Source organism: Coregonus clupeaformis, unplaced genomic scaffold (genome assembly GCF_020615455.1).
Source record: "Coregonus clupeaformis isolate EN_2021a unplaced genomic scaffold, ASM2061545v1 scaf2935, whole genome shotgun sequence".
Classification (NCBI taxonomy): domain Eukaryota; kingdom Metazoa; phylum Chordata; class Actinopteri; order Salmoniformes; family Salmonidae; genus Coregonus; species Coregonus clupeaformis.
In genome coordinates, this window is record NW_025536389.1 from 1 (window position 1) to 20,000 (window position 20,000).

The 20,000-nt window shown below is 44.5% G+C and overlaps 1 long non-coding RNA gene across 1 annotated transcript in view; it reads right to left on the reverse strand.

The window, feature by feature from the left end:
* Nucleotides 1-9,735: 9,735 nt before the first annotated feature.
* LOC123489274 overlaps nucleotides 9,736-20,000 on the reverse strand; it is a 21,103-nt gene continuing 10,838 nt past the window's right edge. Inside the window, exon 4 of the long non-coding RNA XR_006660522.1 lies at nucleotides 9,736-9,792. This is a non-coding gene — a long non-coding RNA (uncharacterized LOC123489274). The remainder of the gene's footprint in view (nucleotides 9,793-20,000) is intronic.

Sequence of the window (20,000 nt, forward strand, 5' to 3'; positions counted from 1 at the left end):
TCCTGACTCCATGTCCTCTCCTGACTCACTGTACCTCTCCCTGACCCAACTGCTCCCTCTCCTGACTCCTCCTCTCTCCGGCTCTGTGCCTCTCCCTTACTCACCCTCTTTCTGACCCCGCTGTACCTCTCCCACAGCTCAATGTCCCTCTCCCTGACTTGTGTCCCTCTCCCTGACTCATGTCCCTCTCCCTGGCTGTCCCCTCTCTCCCACAGCTGTCCCTCTCCCTGACTCACTGCTCCTCTCTGACTCTTCGCTCCCTCTCCTAGCTCGCTGTCCCTACCTGACTCACTGTCCCTCTCTGACTAACTGTGCCTCTCCTGACTCAATGTCTCTCTTCCTGCGTCCCTCTCCCCTGACTGTCCCTCTCTATTTTTCACTGTACCTCACCCTCCTGACTAACTGTGCTCTCACAGCTCCCCACTGTCCCCTCTCCCTGACTCTGCTGTCCCTCCTCCCCCTGACTCACTGTCCCTCTCCCTGACTCATTGTCCTCTCCTGACTCACTGTCTCTCCCTGACTCACTGTTCCTCTCCTGACTAACTGTCCCTCTCCCCTGACTAACTGCTTGCACCTCTCCCTGACTCACTGTACCTCTCCCTGACTCACTATCCCTCTCCTGACTCACTGTCCCTCTCCCTGACTCACTGTCCCTCTCCTGACTCTGCCACCTCTCCCTGACTCTGTCCTCTCCTGACTCACTGTCCCCCTCTCTAAACTTCTGTCCCTCTCCCTGACTCACTGTCCCTCTCCCTGACTCCTGTACCTCTCCTTACAATGAATGCTCCCTCTTCCTGACTCCTGTAACCTCTCCTGACTCACTGTCCCTCTCCCTGACTCACTGTCCTCTCCTGACTCCTGTCCTCTCTTCTGACTCACTGTCCCTCTTCCTGACTCACTGTTACCTCTCCCTTTCTCCTGACTTGTTCCCCTCTCTGACTCACTGTCCCTCTTCCTGACTCACTGTCCTCTCCCTAACTCACTGTCTCTCTCCTGAGCAGTCATGGAAATGCAACCACAGTTGGAGTTGATACTGCCGAAGACCTGAGAATTTACAAAGGAAAGCACCACCGTCAAACTAAAACCATGTTGGGTGGTCTTCCATTTTGTTTAGTCTATAAACATCAAACTAATCAAACACCTAGCCTGCTTTATTACTCACGCCGGCCAAATAAAACAAGGACGAAACAAAAACTTTGGCTTTTGCTTTTTGGTTGTTGTTCCAATAATGGTGGCAAAATTACTGTTTTATATGATATTCAATACTCCATGGATTGCCTCTGGTGCCGTGGAGGAGGAGCTTGTGAGTTCCAAAGACCGAGAGATAAGAACACAACCGAGCGAGTATCACAGGTAGAGAGATAAGCCTGGCTGACACGAAGTCCCCTGAGGAAGCGTCAGCCAGGCTCGAAGAGTTAGCCTGGCTGACACCGAAGTCCCCTGAGTAGCGTCCAGCCAGGCTAGAAAGAGATATTAGCCTGGCTGACACGAGTCCCCTGAGTAAGGCGTCAGCCAGGCTGAAGATAGCCTGGCTAAGTCCCGAGTGGCGTGGGTGAAGATATTAGCCTGGCTGACCGGTCCGACGCGGGGTTAGCGCAAGTCCCGGGGGTGGGGGAGATCCCCTGAGTAGCGTCAGCCAGGCTGAGAGAGAGGTGAAGAAGGAGAGATTATTGGCCTGGCTGAGACGAAGAAGAGACGTGAGAGGTCCCCTGAGTAGCGTCAGCCAGGCTAGAGAGATATTAGCCTGGCTGACACCGAAGTCCCCCTGAGTAGCGTCAGCCAGGCTAGAGAGATATTAGCCTGGCTGACACCGAAGTCCCCCTGAGTAGCGTCAGCCAGGCTAGAGAGATATTAGCCTGGCTGACACCGAAGTCTAGAGAGATGAAGCCCCCTGAGTAGCGTCAGCCAGGCTGAGAGAGATTAGCCTCGTGTTTAACACCAAAGTCCCCCTGGCAGTGCGTCAGCCAGGCTCGAGAAAGTCAGCCTGGCTGACACCGAAAGTCCCCCTGAGTAGCGTCACAGGCTAGGAGATATTAGCCTGAGCCCGACTACCGAAGTCCCCCTGAGTAGCGTCAGCCAGGCTAGAGAGATGACCTGTGTGACACCGGGTCCTCAGGTAGCGTCAGCCAGGCTCGAGAGATATTAGCCTGGCTGCCACCGAATCCTGAGTAGCGTCAGCCAGGCTCGAGAGATATAGCCTGGCTGACACCGAAGTAAAATCCCCCGAGATAGCCTGCTTATGTGGCGTAGAGAGATATTAGCCTGGCTGACAACGAAGTCCCCTGAGTACGTCAGCCGAGCTAGAGATATTAGCCTGGCTGACACCGAAGTCCCCCTGAGTAGCGTCAGCCAGGCTAGAGAGATATTAGCCTGGCTGACACCGAAGTCCCCCTGAGTAGCGTCAGCCAGGCTAGAGAGATATTAGCCTGGCTGACAACGAAGTCCCCCTGAGTAGCGTCAGCCAGGCTAGAGAGATAGGGAGGGAGGGAGGGGAGGGGAGGGAGGGAGGGAGGGAGGGGGATAAAGTTAGAGGGTCCCTGATCCCTGATAAATCAATAACTATATCCTGTGGACTACAACTCACAGCTTTGAGTGTGAGGTCACATGAGCCAGCAGTTCTCTGATCTGGTGAGGATGTCTGTCTTGGTTTTGGCCAGCTCTGCCCTCGACTCCTGCATCACACGCACACGCTCTGTACCCGGTCCTGTCGTCGTCCGCCTGAGAGACAGGGAGAAGAGACAAAACAACACATTAGGAAAGAAGCGGGTGTGGGGGTGGTCAAGTGGGTGGTTCACATTGGTTAATAAAAGTAGAGCCTATTAACTACATTCCAAATGGAGTAAAACTCAGCCTTCTCCTCCCCCTCTACCTTCTGTAGAGCCTCCTCCTCAGTTTCTCTTCTTCTCCCAGCTGTCTGGGCTGTTCCTCCTGGGAGCGGCCGGGAGTGGGCCTTCTGGTACTGGGCTCAATCTCTGGGTCTGGGTCCACCGGCCTTACGAGCGTCACCTCAGACTCTTGCTGCATGGGAGAGGGAGATAACACATGTGAGTGAAGTAAACACACACACACACACACACACACAAACACACACACACACACAAGCTCTCTCTCTCTCTCTCTCTCTCTCTCACACACACACACACACACACACACACACACACACACACACACACACACACAAGCTCTCTCTCTCTCTCTCTCACACACACACACACACACACACAAGCTCTCTCTCTCTCTCTCTCACACACACACACACACAAAGCTCTCTCTCTCTCTCTCTCTCTCTCTCTCTCTCTCTCTCTCACACACACACACACAGCAAGCTCTCTCTCTCTCTCTCTCTCTCTCTCACACACACACACACACACACACACACACACACACACACACACACAAGCTCTCTCTCTCTCTCTCTCACACACACACACACACAGCTCTCTCTCTCTCTCTCACACACACACACACACACACACACAAGCTCTCTCTCTCTCTCTCTCTCTCTCTCTACACAAAACACACACACATACACACAAGCTCCTCTCTCTCTCTCTCTCTCTCTCACACACACACACACACACACACACACACACACACACACACACACTACACACACTCAAGCTCTCCCACACACACACACCACAGCTCTCTCTCTCTCTCTCGCGCACACACACACACACACACACAAAGCTCTCTCTCTCTCTCTCTCTCTCTCTCTCACACACACACACACACACACACACACACACACACACACACGCTCTCTCTCTCTCTCTCTCCCTCTCTCTCTCTCTCACACACACACACACACACACACAGAGAGAATGGCAGAAGGACAGAGAAGTCTCACACATTTTCTTTAGTTGTCTCTGCCATTGCTTTCGGATGGTCCTTTTCCTCAGTTTGTCACAGCTCATTCTTTCCCACAACAGCTGCCACAATCACACAGAGGCTGCAAATAGAGGATTGCGTAACATTGTGCAATCTTTTTCCAAAAATTATGTTCAAACCCAAATGAAAAATGGTTGCCTCGTCAGAGATCAGATCACTCAATGAGTTTCTACGATATTGTGAGTCTTGAAGTTTTGCTGACGTAAAATGTTTGCTCTGACAAAGAGTATAAAGAGTACACTATCATTCATTTATCACCTGTCTGAATGTATTACAGAGTGTCAGTCCTACCTGTCTGAATGTATTATAGGGTGTCAGTCCTACCTGTCTGAATTTGTTACAGAGTGTCAGTCCTACCTGTCTGAATTTGTTACAGAGTGTCAGTCCTACCTGTCTGAATTTGTTACAGAGTGTCAGTCCTACCTGTCTGAATGTATTATAGGGTGTCAGTCCTACCTGTCTGAATTTGTTACAGAGTGTCAGCCAATCTGTCTGAATTGTTGGCAGAGTGTCAGTCCTACCTGTCTCTGAATTTGTTACAGAGTGTCGGGTCCTACCTTCTGTCTGAATGTATTATAGGGTGTCAGTCCTACCTGTCTGAATTTGTTACAGAGTGTCAGTCCTACCTGTCTGAATTTGTGCAGATGTCAGTCCTACTGTGTCTGAATGCATTATAGGGTTGTCAGTCCTACCTGTCTGAATTTTTACAGGAGTGTCATCCTACCTGTCTGATTGTGTTACAGAGTGTCAGTCCTACCGCTGAATTTGTTACAGAGTGTCAGTCCTACCTGTCTGAATTTGTTACAGGGGTGTCAGTCCTACCTGTCTGAATTTGTTACAGAGTGTCAAACGTACCTGTCGGAATTTGTTACAGAGTGTCAGTCCTACCTGTCTGAATTTGTTGGCAGAGTGTCAGTCCTAAACCTGAATCTGGTTGTTACAGAGTGTCAGTCCTACCTGTCTGAATTGTTACAGAGTGTCGTCCTACCTATCGGAATTTGTTACAGAGTGTCAGTCCTACCTGTCGAATTTCTAAGGCAGAGTGTCAGTCTCTGTATCTGCCTGAATTTGTTACAGAGTGTCAGTCCTACCTGTCTGAATTTGTTACAGTGTCAGTCCTACCTGTCTGAATTTTGTTACAGAGTGTCAGTCCTCACCTCGTCTGAATTGTGACACGAGTGTCAGTCCTACCTGTCTGAATCTGTTATAGGGTGTCATCCTACCTGTATAATTTGTTAGTCTGCAGGGGTCGGTGGCAGTCTGTAGGGAGTTGTGTACTCTATGTCATTCTTAAACGTAGGGGAGATATAAGTATCCCTCAACGGCATGTGGTCCGTGGGCCAGACGAACGGACATATGGAAATATCTCATTAGTCACAATCTCTTTCATGTGATGAACACACAGACTCCACATAAGTCTCCGTTGCTCATTTAAGAAAACACGTTTTCAGTCTTGGGGGGGGTTGTGGTTTTGATGTGGCAAGTTACTGATGTTTTGTTAATGAGACACATTCGGAACAAAGTGAGGATCACCTCAAAATAGTTGAATTCTCTGGAGATAACTCAATAAATCTTTGTTCATTTTAGACAAGGTTTTAGTCGCACCCAAGCTTACGTCTAGCTAAGGTGTTGGTGCAGTATTTCTGATACATAAAATGTGCAACGTGGTTCAATCTTATTACAACTGAACGCACTGGAGCCACTGGGCAGGTCTATCTCACTGTCTGTGTGTTCTGCCGTACATTGGATAGAGAGCAACATCGCAGCTGTTTATCCGTGTTAGTGGGCATTGTCGAAATCAAAACCCAACCGCCAAGTAAGTCATGATGAACTCACTTACAAAACTCTGTTTTGGATGGACTGACTTTATGACCAAAAATAATTCATTTACACTTTGTAGTTAATTTTGAAAACTACAATCGTGGTCAAAAGCTTTTGAGAATGACACAAAGTATTGGTCCTCCACAAAGTTTGCTGCCTCTGTGTTGATGATGGCAATTTGCACACTACTCCAGAATGTCATGAAGAGTGATCAGATGAATTGCAATTAATTGAAGTCCCTCTTTGCCATGAAATGTGAACTTAATCCGCAGAACTTTTCCAATGCATTTTCAGCCCTGCCACAAAAGGACCAGCTGCCGATGTCAGTGATTGTCTTGTTAACACAGGTGACAGTGTTGACGAGGACAATGCTGGAGATAACTCTGTCATGCTGATTGAGTCAGAATAACAGACTGGAAGCTTTGAAAAGGAGGGGGTGGTTTGAAATCATTGTTCTTCCTCTGTTAACCATGGTTACCGAAAGGAAACACGTGCCGGCCATCATTGCTTTGCACAAAATACTTCAGGCAAGGATATTGTTGCGTAGTAAAGATTGCACCTAATCAACCATTTGATCGGGATATCAAGAAACTCCCAAGGAGAGGTTCAATTGTTGGGGAAGAAGGCGTAGCGCCCAAGAGGAAAGTCCAGAAAGCAAGCACCAGGACCATCTCCTAAAGGTTGATTCAGCTGCGGGATCGGGGCACCACCAGGCAGAGCTTGCTCAGGAATGGCACGGCAGGTGAGTGCATCTGCACGACAGCAGTGAGAGGCAAGACTTTTGGAGGATGGCCTGGTGTCAAGAAGGGCAGCAAAGAAGACACTTCTCTCGGGAAAACATCGGGGACAGACTGATATTCTTCCAAAAGGTACAGGGATTGGACTGCTGAGGGACTGGGGTAGGGAGTCATTTTCTCGATGAATCCCCTTTCCGATTGTTAGTTTATCCCGGGAAAACCTGGTCGCGGAGAAGACAAGGTGAGCGCTTCCATCAGTCCTGTGTCATGCCAACAGTAAAGCATCCTGAGACCATTCATGTGTGGGGTTGCTTCTCAGCCAAGGGAGTGGCTCAACACAGATTTTGCTTAAGAACACAGCCATGAATAAAGATAAGGACCTACTTACATCCTTAGAGAGCAACTTTCCAACCATCCAAGAACAGTTTAAGGACGAAATGCCTTTTCCATGATGGAGCACCTTGTCATAAGGCAAAGTGGGAGCAATCTTAGTGGCTCGGGGGGACCAAACATCGACATTTTTGGGTCCATGGCCAGGAAACTCCCAGACCTTAATCCCATTGAGAACTTGTGGTCGATCCTCAAAAGATGGGTGGACAAACCAAAAACCCACAAATTCTGACAACTCAAGCATTGATTAGCAAGAATGGAGCTGCCATCAGTCAGGATGTGGCCCAGAAGTTGAATTGACAGCATGCCAGGCGCGGATTGCAGAGGTCTGGTGAAAAAGAGGTCGACACTGCAAATATTGACTCTTAGCAACTGAATGTAATTGTCAATAAAAGCCTTTGACACTTATGGAATGCTTGTAATTATACTTCAGTGTTACCATAGTAACTAATGACATAAAGATCTAAAGAACACTGAAGCAGCAAACTTTGTGGGAGACCAATACTTGTGTCATTCTTAAAACTTTGCGATTGACTGAATAAATGTCAGATTAATATCGATGCCACATAGGCCATTTTCTATCAGACACGTTTTCGGACTGCTCATAATCTAAAAACATGACAATAATGTGCCATTTAGCAGACGATCCAGCGACTTACAGTCATCGTCGGATTTTGTGTATAGGTGGTCCTGGGATCGAACCCACTACCTTGGCGCACAAGCGCCGGGCTCTACCAGCTGAGCTACAGAGGGACCACAAGTTGCGCTTAAGTTGAAGATGGAAAGCAATGTTTAATCTATGTTTAGCTGCAGTTTTAAAGAGTACATACACTTGTGTACAAAACATTAGGAACACCTGCTTTTTCCATGACAGACTCACCCTGGGCAGAATGTATGTTAAATTCACTGTTAGTGTAGATAAAGGGAGAGACAGGTTGTAAGAAGGCTTTTGCTATTTTGAGATAATTGAGAAATGGATTGTGTATGTGCGCCATTCAGAGGGTTAATGGGCAAGACAAATATTTAAGTGCCTTTTGAATAGGGTAGGTAGTAGGTGCCAGGCCAACCGGGGTTGGAGAAAAAACCAGCCAACTTGACACAACTGTGTGAAGCATTGAGCCGAACATGGTCGCAGCGATATCCTGTGAACAGCTTTCGACACCTGAGAGTCCAGGCCTGCGACCAATTCAGGCTGTTCCTGAGGGCAAAATGGGCTGCAACTCAATATTAGGAAGGTGTTCCTAATGTTTTGTACACCCAGTTTATATCTGTGGTCTGTGCTTGTGTTAAATTATTCTTAGGAGAAAACATATATACCTGGGTTGACTCAGTATGCGCCTTTGCACCTATTCAGCCATTTGGCACAGCTCTTGGGCACATTCGATGTCTGGGAGGAAGGATCAATAGTAGATAAGAATGAATGTTCTTAATCAACTTATGTTCTACTATCGTCCACTAATATGGATGTCTAATATGTCACTCAACATGGATGTCTATGTCCACTAACTTGGATGTCTAATATGTCCACTAACATGGATGACTATATGTCCACTCAACATGGATGTCTAATATGTCCCACTAACATGGATGTCTGATGTCCACAATATGGATGTCTATGTCCACTGGATGTCTAATATGTCCACTAACATGGATGTCTAATATGTCCACTAACATGGATGTCTAATATGTCCACTCAACATGGATAGTCAATGCTGTCCACTAACATGGATGATATGTCCACCTAAAACATGGATGTCTAATATGTCCACTAACATGGATGTCTAATGTCCACTAACATGGATGTCTAATATGTCCACTAAATGGATGTCTAATATGTCCACCAACATGGGATGTCCCAATATGTCCACTAACATGAATGTCTCATATGCTCCACATAACATGGATGTCTAATATGTCCACTAACATGGATGTGTCAATACTCCACCCCTAACATGGATGTCCTAATAGTCCACTAACATGGATGTCTAATATGTCCATAACATGGGATGGCTCATGTTCACTAACATGGGATGTCTAATATGTCCACTAACACGGATGTTCAATCTGTTCACTAACATGGATGTCTAATATGTCCACTAACATGGATGTCTCATATGTCCACCAACATGGATGTCTAATATGTCCACTAACATGGATGTCTAATATGTCCACTGGGCCATGGATGTTCAATATGTCCAATAACATGAATGTCCACTATGTCCCACTAACATGGATGATGTATGTCCACTAACATGGATGTCTAATATGTCCACTAACATGGATGTCTAATATGTCCACTAACATGGATATGTAGCTGAGTTAAAAGCAGTTCTTGCATGAAGTGTGGGCCAAATTCCCTCCACATGACGGCGAGAGACTGATCCCAACAATTACAGGAAGCGTTTGGTTGAGTCATTGCAGCCTAAAAGGTGGCACAAGCAGTTATTTGAGTAGTAAGGGGGGGGCACTTACTTTTTCACACGAGGGCGTAGTTGGTGTTGCATAACTTACATTAATTGCAATTAAATAAGTATCAACATTTTGTTCACTTCGTTTTCAATTGGGAAACTAATATTAGGTTTTGGTTAAAGATCATTCAGTATCAAAAATATGCGAAATATAGAGAAAATCAGAAAGGGGGCAAATACTTTTCTCAAGTCCTGGTGTATGTCTTAGGCAGGTGTGTATGTGTGAGGTGTGTGTGTCATGCGTGTCTGCATTGCGTGCGTGCTTGCAGGTGAGTGCGTGTGTGCGTGCTTGCAGGTGAGTGCGTGCGTGCATGCTTGCAGGTGAGTGCGTGCGTGCGTCTCACTAACCCAGTCCCAGGCGTTTGTCGACCCAGGCCAGCAGATCTTTGGTGTGCCGCGGACCAGGTCTTGCATGAAAGCAGAGCCGAACTCCACCCCGCTGACGTTCCTCTGCAGCGTCAGGCCAACATCCTCCTCCTCTGGGCCTGGAGAGTTAGTACAGGAGGAGCGTCTATCATACAGTTCCTACTGTTCCTATTACACATTTGAGTCATTTAGCAGATGCTCTTATCCAGAGTGACTTACAGGAGCAATTAGGGTTAAGTGGGCACATCACCTAGTCGGCTCGGGGATTAGAACCAGCAACCTGGGGGGGGGGTTCCTAACCACATGACCTAACATATACAGTTAATCAGAGGAATACTTATTCACACAGTTCAATTAATTTTCTCTATGAATTTGAGAGTGGTTACATTTCTCCAGCCCCATACCTCAGCTGTTTACCAAAGCAGTGACGGGGTGCAGCTTTGTTATTGAGATTGCGCCGGTTAAGCTGCTCTTTCAAGTCCCATAGACTCTACATGTATATAGACTCCGTATGTATTCATGTGAGTTTACTAGCCTACAGGAACCGATAACTCTGTTGTCACAGGGATTGTCTGAGGGGGATATGAAACTACCAGCCTTTATCACCAACAGTATGGTCTGACTAGCCTTTGGACATTATAGGGACACTGGGTCTGAGGGGGATATGAAACTACCAGCCTTTTCTCATACAGTCATGCCATACTTCTCTTAATTACAAAATACTGTTGTCTGGCTGCTAATAACACAGTGCCGGCCTCTAGACTAGAGATCCACCTACACTAAGCGATGAGAAAGCTATGACACGTATGAATAACACACACTCCTATTTAGTAAGCACGACATACAGCCTATTGTGGCCTAGTATAAATTCTATGCTATGCGTGCAAAGCGATGCCAGAAAAACAACCCCCTCATAACTTCTCTGACCGCACTCCCTCACATCCCAGCTGCCACCCATATGATTCAATTCAGGCTTCAGCTCAGAGCGCTAACACAGTCACCCCCTCCCATCCATCTGCCTGGCGTCTGATCCTAACAGAAACCCCCCTCATGGCTGCGTCCCAAATGGGCCCTGCGTCCCCCCCACCCCCCCACGGGCCCCTTGGTCAAAAGTAGTGCACTATGTCCCACGGGCCCCTTGGTCTAAAGTAGTGCACTATGTCCCACGGGCCCCTTGGTCTAAAGTAGTGCACTATGTCCCACGGGCCCCTTGGTCTAAAGTAGTGCACTATGTCCCACGGGCCCCTTGGTCTAAAGTAGTGCACTACGTAGAGAATATGGTGCCATTTGGCACGCAGCCATGTGTTTTGCATCACACGGAACTACTTTTAGAAAACAGCCAAAGAATGTCAGCCATTTGGTGGGGAAAAACCCACAGCCCAGCCCAGGCTAAACAGAAATAACATTAGCTGAGGGTGGGGTCCCATCACCACTGAAGGAATCTGAAGGTCTACATAATTTAGCTGCTTGACTGACACTCAGTCGACCCCCGAAGCTACTCACGGTCTGTGGAGTTATTTAGCTGCTTGACTGACACTCAGTCGACCCCCGGCTACTCACGGTCTGTGGAGTTATTTAGCTGCTTGACTGACACTCAGTCGACCCCCCGAAGCTACTCACGGTCTGTGGAGTTATTTAGCTGCTTGACTGACACTCAGTCGACCCCCCGAAGCTACTCACGGTCTGTGGAGTTATTTAGCTGCTTGACTGACACTCAGTCGACCCCGAAGCTATCCACGGTCTGTGGAGTTATTTAGCTGCTTGACTGACACTCAGTCGACTTCCCGAAGCTACTCACGGTCTGTGGAGTTATTTAGCTGCTTGACTGACACTCAGTCCAACCCGAAGCTACTCACGGTCTGTGGAGTTATTTAGCTGCTTGACTGACACTCAGTCCGACCCCGAAGCTACTCACGGTCTGTGGAGTTATTTAGCTGCTTGACTGACACTCAGTCGACCCCCGAAGCTACTCACGGTCTGTGGAGTTATTTAGCTGCTTGACTGACACTCAGTCGACCCCCCGAAGCTACTCACGGTCTGTGGAGTTATTTAGCTGCTTGACTGACACTCAGTCGACCCCCGAAGCTACTCACGGTCTATGGAGTTCTGCGTACCTGTAACTAGTTATTATTAATAGTACCGTAATAGTATATTCCCAATAGCGATGGAAGCATTTTACGTAATCATTTAGCTACAGGTGGCCGTTATGTATGCTAAAGGTTTATGCAAACATAACGGCCACCTGTAATGATTATACAGGACATTCCAATAGGGACCTTCCAATAGGGACCTTCCAATGGGGACCTTCCAATAGGGACCTTCCAATAGGGACCTTCCAATAGGGACATTCCAATAGGGACATTCCAATGGGGACATTCCAATAGGGACCTTCCAATAGGGACATTCCAATGGGGACCTTCCAATAGGGACCTTCCAATGGGGACATTCCAATGGGGACATTCCAATGGGGACATTCCAATGGGGACATTCCAATAGGGACATTCCAATGGGGACATTCCAATAGGGACATTCCAATGGGGACATTCCAATGGGGACATTCCAATAGGGACATTCCAATGGGGACATTCCAATAGGGACCTTCCAATAGGGACATTCCAATGGGGACATTCCAATGGGGACATTCCAATGGGGACCTTCCAATAGGGACCTTCCAATAGGGACCTTCCAATAGGGACCTTCCAATGGGGACATTCCAATGGGGACATTCCAATAGGGACATTCCAATGGGGACATTCCAATGGGGACATTCCAATGGGGACATTCCAATAGGGACATTCCAATGGGGACCTTCCAATAGGGACCTTCCAATAGGGACCTTCCAATAGGGACCTTCCAATGGGGACATTCCAATAGGGACCTTCCAATAGGGTATTTTCTTACACTTAGATGCTTATGTATCCAAGACATTACACTGTGTACAGTTCCTTCAGAAAGTATTCACACCCCTTTACTTTTTCCACATTTTGTGGTGTTACAAAGTGGGATTAAAACAGATTACATTTTCATTTTTTTGTCAACGATCGACACATAATACTCTCAATGTCTAAGTAGAAGAAGGATTCTAATGTTTAAAATAAAATGTATGGAAAATAAAACCCTAATATATAAAACGAGCAGGAACAGGTCAGCTGGTAGAGCCCAGAGCCCAAACTAAACATGGAGAAGCTGCGTTTAGCACTGATGCTGTACACAACTGGAATAAACTACCAGAAGATCTTAGATGTGCCCCAAACGTATCCATTTTTAAATCCAGGTTAAAAACACTTCTCTTTCACGTTCCCTACGACTGAGCACTTAAACTGGAACCAAACTGTTTAGCCTTATAGCTTCCTATGGTTTCATCCCATTTTTTATTTGTAATTCTTAATCTTGTTTTTATTTTATTATCTTAATTTTTATTATTATGATGTTTTCATAATTTTTGATAGACACCTTTGTAAAGCACATTGAATTGTCCCGATGTATGAATTGTGCTATATAAATAAACTTGCTTGCTTGCTAATATATCTTGATTAGATAAGTATTCAAACCGCCTGAGTCAATACATGTTAGAATCACCTTTGGCAGCGATTATAGCTGTGAGTCCCTAGGAGCTTTGCACACCTGGATTGCACAATATTTGCACAAAGAACAAAACAAATCTTCAAGGTCTCTCAAGTCGGTTGTTGATCATTGCAAGACAGTCATTTTCATGTCTTTAAAGCCAATTTAAGTCAAAACTGTAACTAGGCCACTCAGGAACATTCAACGTCGTCTTGGTAAGCAACTCCAGTGTATATTTGGCCGTGTCTCCTAGTGTCTGTTGGAAAGCAGACTGAACCAGGTTTTCCTCTAGGATTTTGCCTGTGCTTAGCTCTATTCCATGTATTTTTATCCTCCCAAAAAAACTCCCCTAGACCTGGCCGATTACAAGCATACCCATAACATGATGCTGCCACCACTATGCTTGAAAATATGAAGAGTGGTACTCAGTGATGTGTTGTGTTTGCCCCAAACATAACGCTTTGTATTCAGGACAAAAAGTTAATTTCTTTACCACATTTTTTTGCTGTATTACTTTAGTGCCTTATTGCAAACAGGATGCATGTTTTGGAATATTTGTATTCTGTACAAGCTTCCTTCTTTTCACTGTCAATAAGGTTAGTATTGTGGAGTAACAACAATGTTGTTGATCCATCCTCACTTTTCTCTTATCACAGCCATTAAACTCTGTAACTGTTTTAAAGTGACCATTGGCCTCATGGTGAAATCCCTGAGCGGTTTCCTTCCTCTCCGGCAACTGAGTTAGGAAGGACACCTGTATTTTTGTAGTGACTGGGTGTATTGATACGCCATCCAAAGTGTGGAATTAATAACTTCACCATGCTCAAAGGATATTCAATGTCTTTTTTTTTTTTTTTTACCCATCTACTCAATAGGGTGCCCTTCTTTTACGAACTATTGGAAAACCTCCCTGGTCTTTGTGATTGAATCTGTGCTTGAAATTCCCTGCCCGGCAGAGATACCTTACAGATAATTGTATGTGTGGGGTACAGAGATGGGGTAGTCATTTAAAAAAATCATATTAAACACTATTATTGCACACAGAGTGAGTTCATGCAACTTATTATGTGCTTTGTTAAGCACATTTTTGCTCCTGAACTTATTTAGGCTTGCCATAACAAAAGGGTTGAATACTTATTGACTCAAGACATTTCAGCTTTTCATTTTATATTAATTTGTAAACATTCCTAAAAACATAATTTCAGTTTGACATTATAATAATAACATGCCATTTAGCAGACGCTTTTATCCAAAGCGACTTACAGTGATGTGTGCATACATTTTTACGTATGAGTGGTCCCGGGGATCGAACCCACTACCCTGGCGTTACAAGCGCCGTGCTCTACCAGCTGAACTACAGAGGTTATTGTGTGTAGATCAGTGACACAAAATCTCAATTTAATCCATTTTAAATTCAGGCTGTAAAACCAGATGATATTCTTAAAATATATAGGTCCATTATCTTTTCTACATACTTTATATCTGGTTTTAAATCCCTGCAATAGGGATGTTTCTTACTCGTAGATGCTCGCCTAAATGCTAACAAGATATTACACTGTGTACATTGGGTCAACCCAATGTCTGGTCATCCTGGGCTACTAGTAGTTAGGGAAACAAGAAAGAAAGAAAGAAAGAAAGAAAGAAAGAAAGAAAGAAAGAAAGAAAGAAAGAAAGAAAGAAAGAAAGAAAGAAAGAAAGAAAGAAAGAAAGAAAGAAAGAAAGAAAGAAAGAAAGAAAGAAAGAAAGAAAGAGGAGAGGAAGTGAGAGAGAGAAACAAGTGAGAGAGAGAAACAAGGAGAGAGAGAGAAACAAGGAGTGAGAGAGAAACAAGTGAGAGAGAGAAACAAGGAGAGAGAGAGAAACAAGTGAGAGAGAGAAACAAGGAGAGAGAGAGAAACAAGGAGTGAGAGAGAAACAAGTGAGAGAGAGAAACAAGGAGTGAGAGAGAAACAAGTGAGAGAGAGAAACAAGGAGAGAGAGAGAAACAAGAGAGAGAGAGAAACAAGGAGAGAGAGAGAGAAACAAGGAGAGAGAGAGAAACAAGGAGAGAGAGAGAGAAACAAGTGAGAGAGAGAGAAACAAGGAGAGAGAGAGAAACAAGGGAGAGAGAGAGAAACAAGCGAGAGAGAGAAACAAGGAGAGAGAGAGAAACAAGGAGAGAGAGAAACAAGGAGAGAGAGAAACAAGGAGAGAGAGAGAAACAAGTAGAGAGAGAAACAAGGAGAGAGAGAAACAAGGAGAGAGAGAGAGAAAAGCGAGAGAGAGAAACAAGGAGAGAGAGAAACAAGGAGAGAGAGAAACAAGGAGAGAGAGAGAAACAAGCGAGAGAGAGAAACAAGGAGAGAGAGAGAAACAAGTAGAGAGAGAAACAAGGAGAGAGAGAAACAAGGAGAGAGAGAGAAACAAGGAGTGAGAGAGAAACAAGTGAGAGAGAGAAACAAGGAGAGAGAGAGAAACAAGTGAGAGAGAGAAACAAGGAGAGAGAGAGAAACAAGGAGTGAGAGAGAAACAAGTGAGAGAGAGAAACAAGGAGTGAGAGAGAAACAAGTGAGAGAGAGAAACAAGGAGAGAGAGAGAAACAAGTGAGAGAGAGAAACAAGGAGAGAGAGAGAGAAACAAGGAGAGAGAGAGAAACAAGGAGAGAGAGAGAAACAAGTGAGAGAGAGAAACAAGGAGAGAGAGAAACAAGGAGAGAGAGAGAAACAAGCGAGAGAGAGAAACAAGGAGAGAGAGAGAAACAAGTGAGAGAGAGAAACAAGGAGAGAGAGAAACAAGGAGAGAGAGAGAAACAAGTGAGAGAGAGACACAAGGAGAGAGAGAAACAAGGAGAGAGAGAGAAACAAGCGAGAGAGAGAAACAAGGAGAGAGAGAAACAAGGAGAGAGAGAAACAAGGAGAGAGAGAGAAACAAGCGAGAGAGAGAAACAAGGAGAGAGAGAAACAAGGAGAGAGAGAAACAAGGAGAGAGAGAAACAAGGAGGAGAGAAAGAGAGAAACAAAAGAGAGAGAGAGAAACAAGAGAGAGAGAGAGAATCAAGGAGAGAGAGAAACAAGGAGAGAAAGAGAGAGAAACAAGGAGAGAGAGAAACACGGAGAGAGAGAGAGAGAGAGAGAGAGAGAGAGAGAGAGAGAGAGAGAGAGAGAGAGGGAGAAAGAGAGAGAGAGGGAGAAAGAGAGAGAGAGAAACAAGAGAGAGTGAGAGAGAGTGAGAGAGAGAGTGAGAGAGAGAAATAAGGAGAGAGAGAGAGCGAAAAAAAACAAGGAGAGAGAGAGAGAGAGAGAAAGAGAGAGAGAGAGAGAAAGAGAGAGGGGAACTCCACCATCCTCACACTTCATCCACCCAAGTGGCATGACACAAATGCTATCTTAAATTATAAACAAATCACATTTGCATAATAAGAATTTACATTAATTGAAAAATCATATTTTAATAGTTCTTGTTGGATTGTGAGTGTTTATGTCATTTTGAAAGTAAAGAAAAACAGTTAATGAAATCTTTTACGTTGCATGTTGGAATTCATAAGGATTTGAAGGCTCTGCTTTTGGCCTAAAGAGCAGAAACCCAGACTTCTGAAAGAAATTGGATGATGTTGATATTGTAGTACTACAGGAAGCATGGTGCAGAGGTGATGGGTTTCACTGGCTGTCCACCAGGTTATAGGGGAGATAATTGTACCATCCACCAAATTAAAAGGAATCACACAGGGCAGAGACTCAGGGGGAATGCTAATATGGTATAAATCTGAACTAACTAATTCAATCGAATTGATCAAAACAGGAGAAATTCTTTATCTGGCTAAAAATCAACAAGGAGGCTATCTTAACAGATAAAACGTCTTCCTCTGTGCCACATACATTCCCCCCCCTCAGAGTCACCCTACTTCAATGAAGAGAGTTTCTCCATTCTAGAGGGGAGATTAGTCACTTTCAGGCCCAAGGCAATGTGCTGGTCTGTGGAGACCTGAATGCTAGAACAGCAGAAGAACTAGACACTATTAACAGTCATGGGGACAAACACCTACCGGGAAGCAACAACCTTCCTCCCCACATACCCCCAGAAACAACTATGACAAAGTGAAAAACAAAAATGGAGTACAGCTCCTGAAGCTCTGTCGAACTCTGGGTCTGTACATAGTCAATGGTAGGGCTAAGAGGGACTCTTTTGGTAGGTACACCTACAGCTCATCCCTTGGCAGCAGTACTGTAGACTACTTCATCACAGACCTCAACCCAGAGTCTCTCAGAGCCTTCACAGTCAGCCCACTAACACCTCTCTCAGACCACAGTAAAATCACAGTGTATCTGCGAAGAGGGCGGCAGGTAGCTTAGTGGTTAAGAGCGTTGTGCCAGTAACCGAAAGGTCGCTGGTTCTAATCCCCGAGCCGACTAGGTGAAAAATCTGCCGATGTGCCCTTGAGCAAGGCACTTAACCCTAATTGCTCCTGTAAGTCGCTCTGGATAAGAGCGGCTGCTAAATGACTAAAAATGTACATGTAAGAGCAGAACCCAACCATGAAGCATCACGGCCCAATAAATTACATGGTACTAAACAGACCTATAGATGGGGTGCAAACAGTAGTGTAATCTACCAAAAAAGCAATTAGTAGCCAAAAAATACAATCTCTCCTGGACAACTTTTTAGCCTTAACATTCTCCTACAGCAATGAAGGTGTAAATTTGGCCGTTTGGAACATAAACTTTATATTTGACAAATTAGCCTCCTTGGCTAATCTAAAGAAACATAAGAGCAAACCAAAAATAATAGATAATGAAAAATGGTTTGATAATGATTGCAAAAATCTAAGAAAGTCATTGAGAAATATATCTAATCAAAACCAGAGACCCAGACAACAAAAATATACGCCTTCAATATGGGGAAACACTGAAGCAATACAAACACACCCTAAGAACAAAAAAGGAACAGCACATTAGAAATCAGCTGGATGTAATTGAGGAATCCATTGAATCAAACCACTTCTGGGAGAATTTGAATAAATTAAACAAAACTCATAATGAGGAATTGGCTATCCAAAATGGGGATATGAGGAGAAATCACTTTGCAATATAACAAAGAGCCCAGAACAACAAGATATACAAGAAAAATTACAAATCCTTGAATCAGCAGTCAAAGACTCTCAGAATCCGGTGGATACCCCAATTACAGAACCAGAATTATTGGAAACTCTTTGCACTCTCCAACCCAAAAAGGCCTGTGGTGCTGATGGTATTTTAAATGAAATGATCAAATATACAGACCACAAATTCAAATTAGCTATACTCAAACTCTTCAACATTATCCTAACTGCAGGTATTTTCCCCGATATTTGGAACCAAGGATTGATCACACCAATCTATAAAAATTTAGACAAATTTGTCCAAAATAATTATAGAGGAATTTGCGTTAACAGCAACTTGGGGAAAATTCTCTGCAGTATCATAAACAGCAGACTACATAATTTCCTTGATGAACACAACGTCCTGAGCAGAAGCCAGATTGGATTTTTTTTTAATTATCGTACAACAGACCACATTTACACCCTCCAGACTCTAATTGACAAACAAGTAAACCAAAACAAAGGCTAAATCTACTTGTGTTTTGTAGACTTCAAGAAAGCATTTGATTCAATTTGGCACTAAGGTCTTTTTTACAAACTAATAGAAACTGGTATTGGAGGGAAAACATATGATGTTATTAAATCAATGTACACTAAAAACAAATGTGCGGTTAAAATCGGCAACAAGCAAACAGACTTCTTCTCTCAGGGACGTGGAGTGAAACAGGGCTGCCCAATAAGTCCAACACTATTTAACATCTATATTAATGAATTGGCAAAAACATTAGAAGAATCGGCAGCACCTGGTCTCACCCTACACAACACTGAAATCAAGTGTCTGCATGCATGCAGATGACCTGGTGCTACTGTCTCCCACTAAGGGAGGTTACAGCAGCATCTAGATCATCTGCACAGGTTCTGTCAGACCTGGGCTCTGACCGTTAATCTAAAGAAAAAACGAATATAATGATAATCCAAAAAAGGTCCGGAAATCAGCATGACAAATATAAATTATATTTGGACACAGTTCTATTAGAACACACCAAAAATGACACGTATCTAGGACTAAATATCAGCAACACAGGTAGCTTTCACATGGCTGTGAACAAGCTGAGAGACAAAGCAAGAGCATTCTATGCCATTAAAAGGAATATTAAAATCGAAATTCCAATTAGAATCTGGCTCAGAATGTTCCAATCAGTTATAGAACCAATTGCTCTATATGGCAGCGAAGTATGGGGTCCGCTCTCTAATACTGAATTTACCAAATGGGACAAACATCCCATCGAAATACTGCATGCAGAGTTTTGCAAGACTGTATTGCAAGTGCAAAGAAAAACTCCAAATAACGCATGTAGAGCAGAATTGGGCCAATACCACCTCCTTATTCAAATAGAAAAAAAGAGCCATCAAATTTTACAACCATCTAAAAACAAGAGACCCCAAAACATTCCATCACACAGCTCTACTATGTCAAGAGGTGAAACAAGAGAAGAGTCCCCTCAGCCAGCTGGTTCTGAGGCTCAGTTCACTAACCAAAACCAACCTCATAGAGCCTCAGGACAGAACTCAGAAAATCTGGCCCAACCAAATCATCACAAAGCAAAAATAAAAATATACTACCTATTGGAAAGACACCACAAAAAATCTAAGTAAACATCAATGCTATTTGGCTCTAAACAGACCGTACATGGTGGCAGACTATCTGAC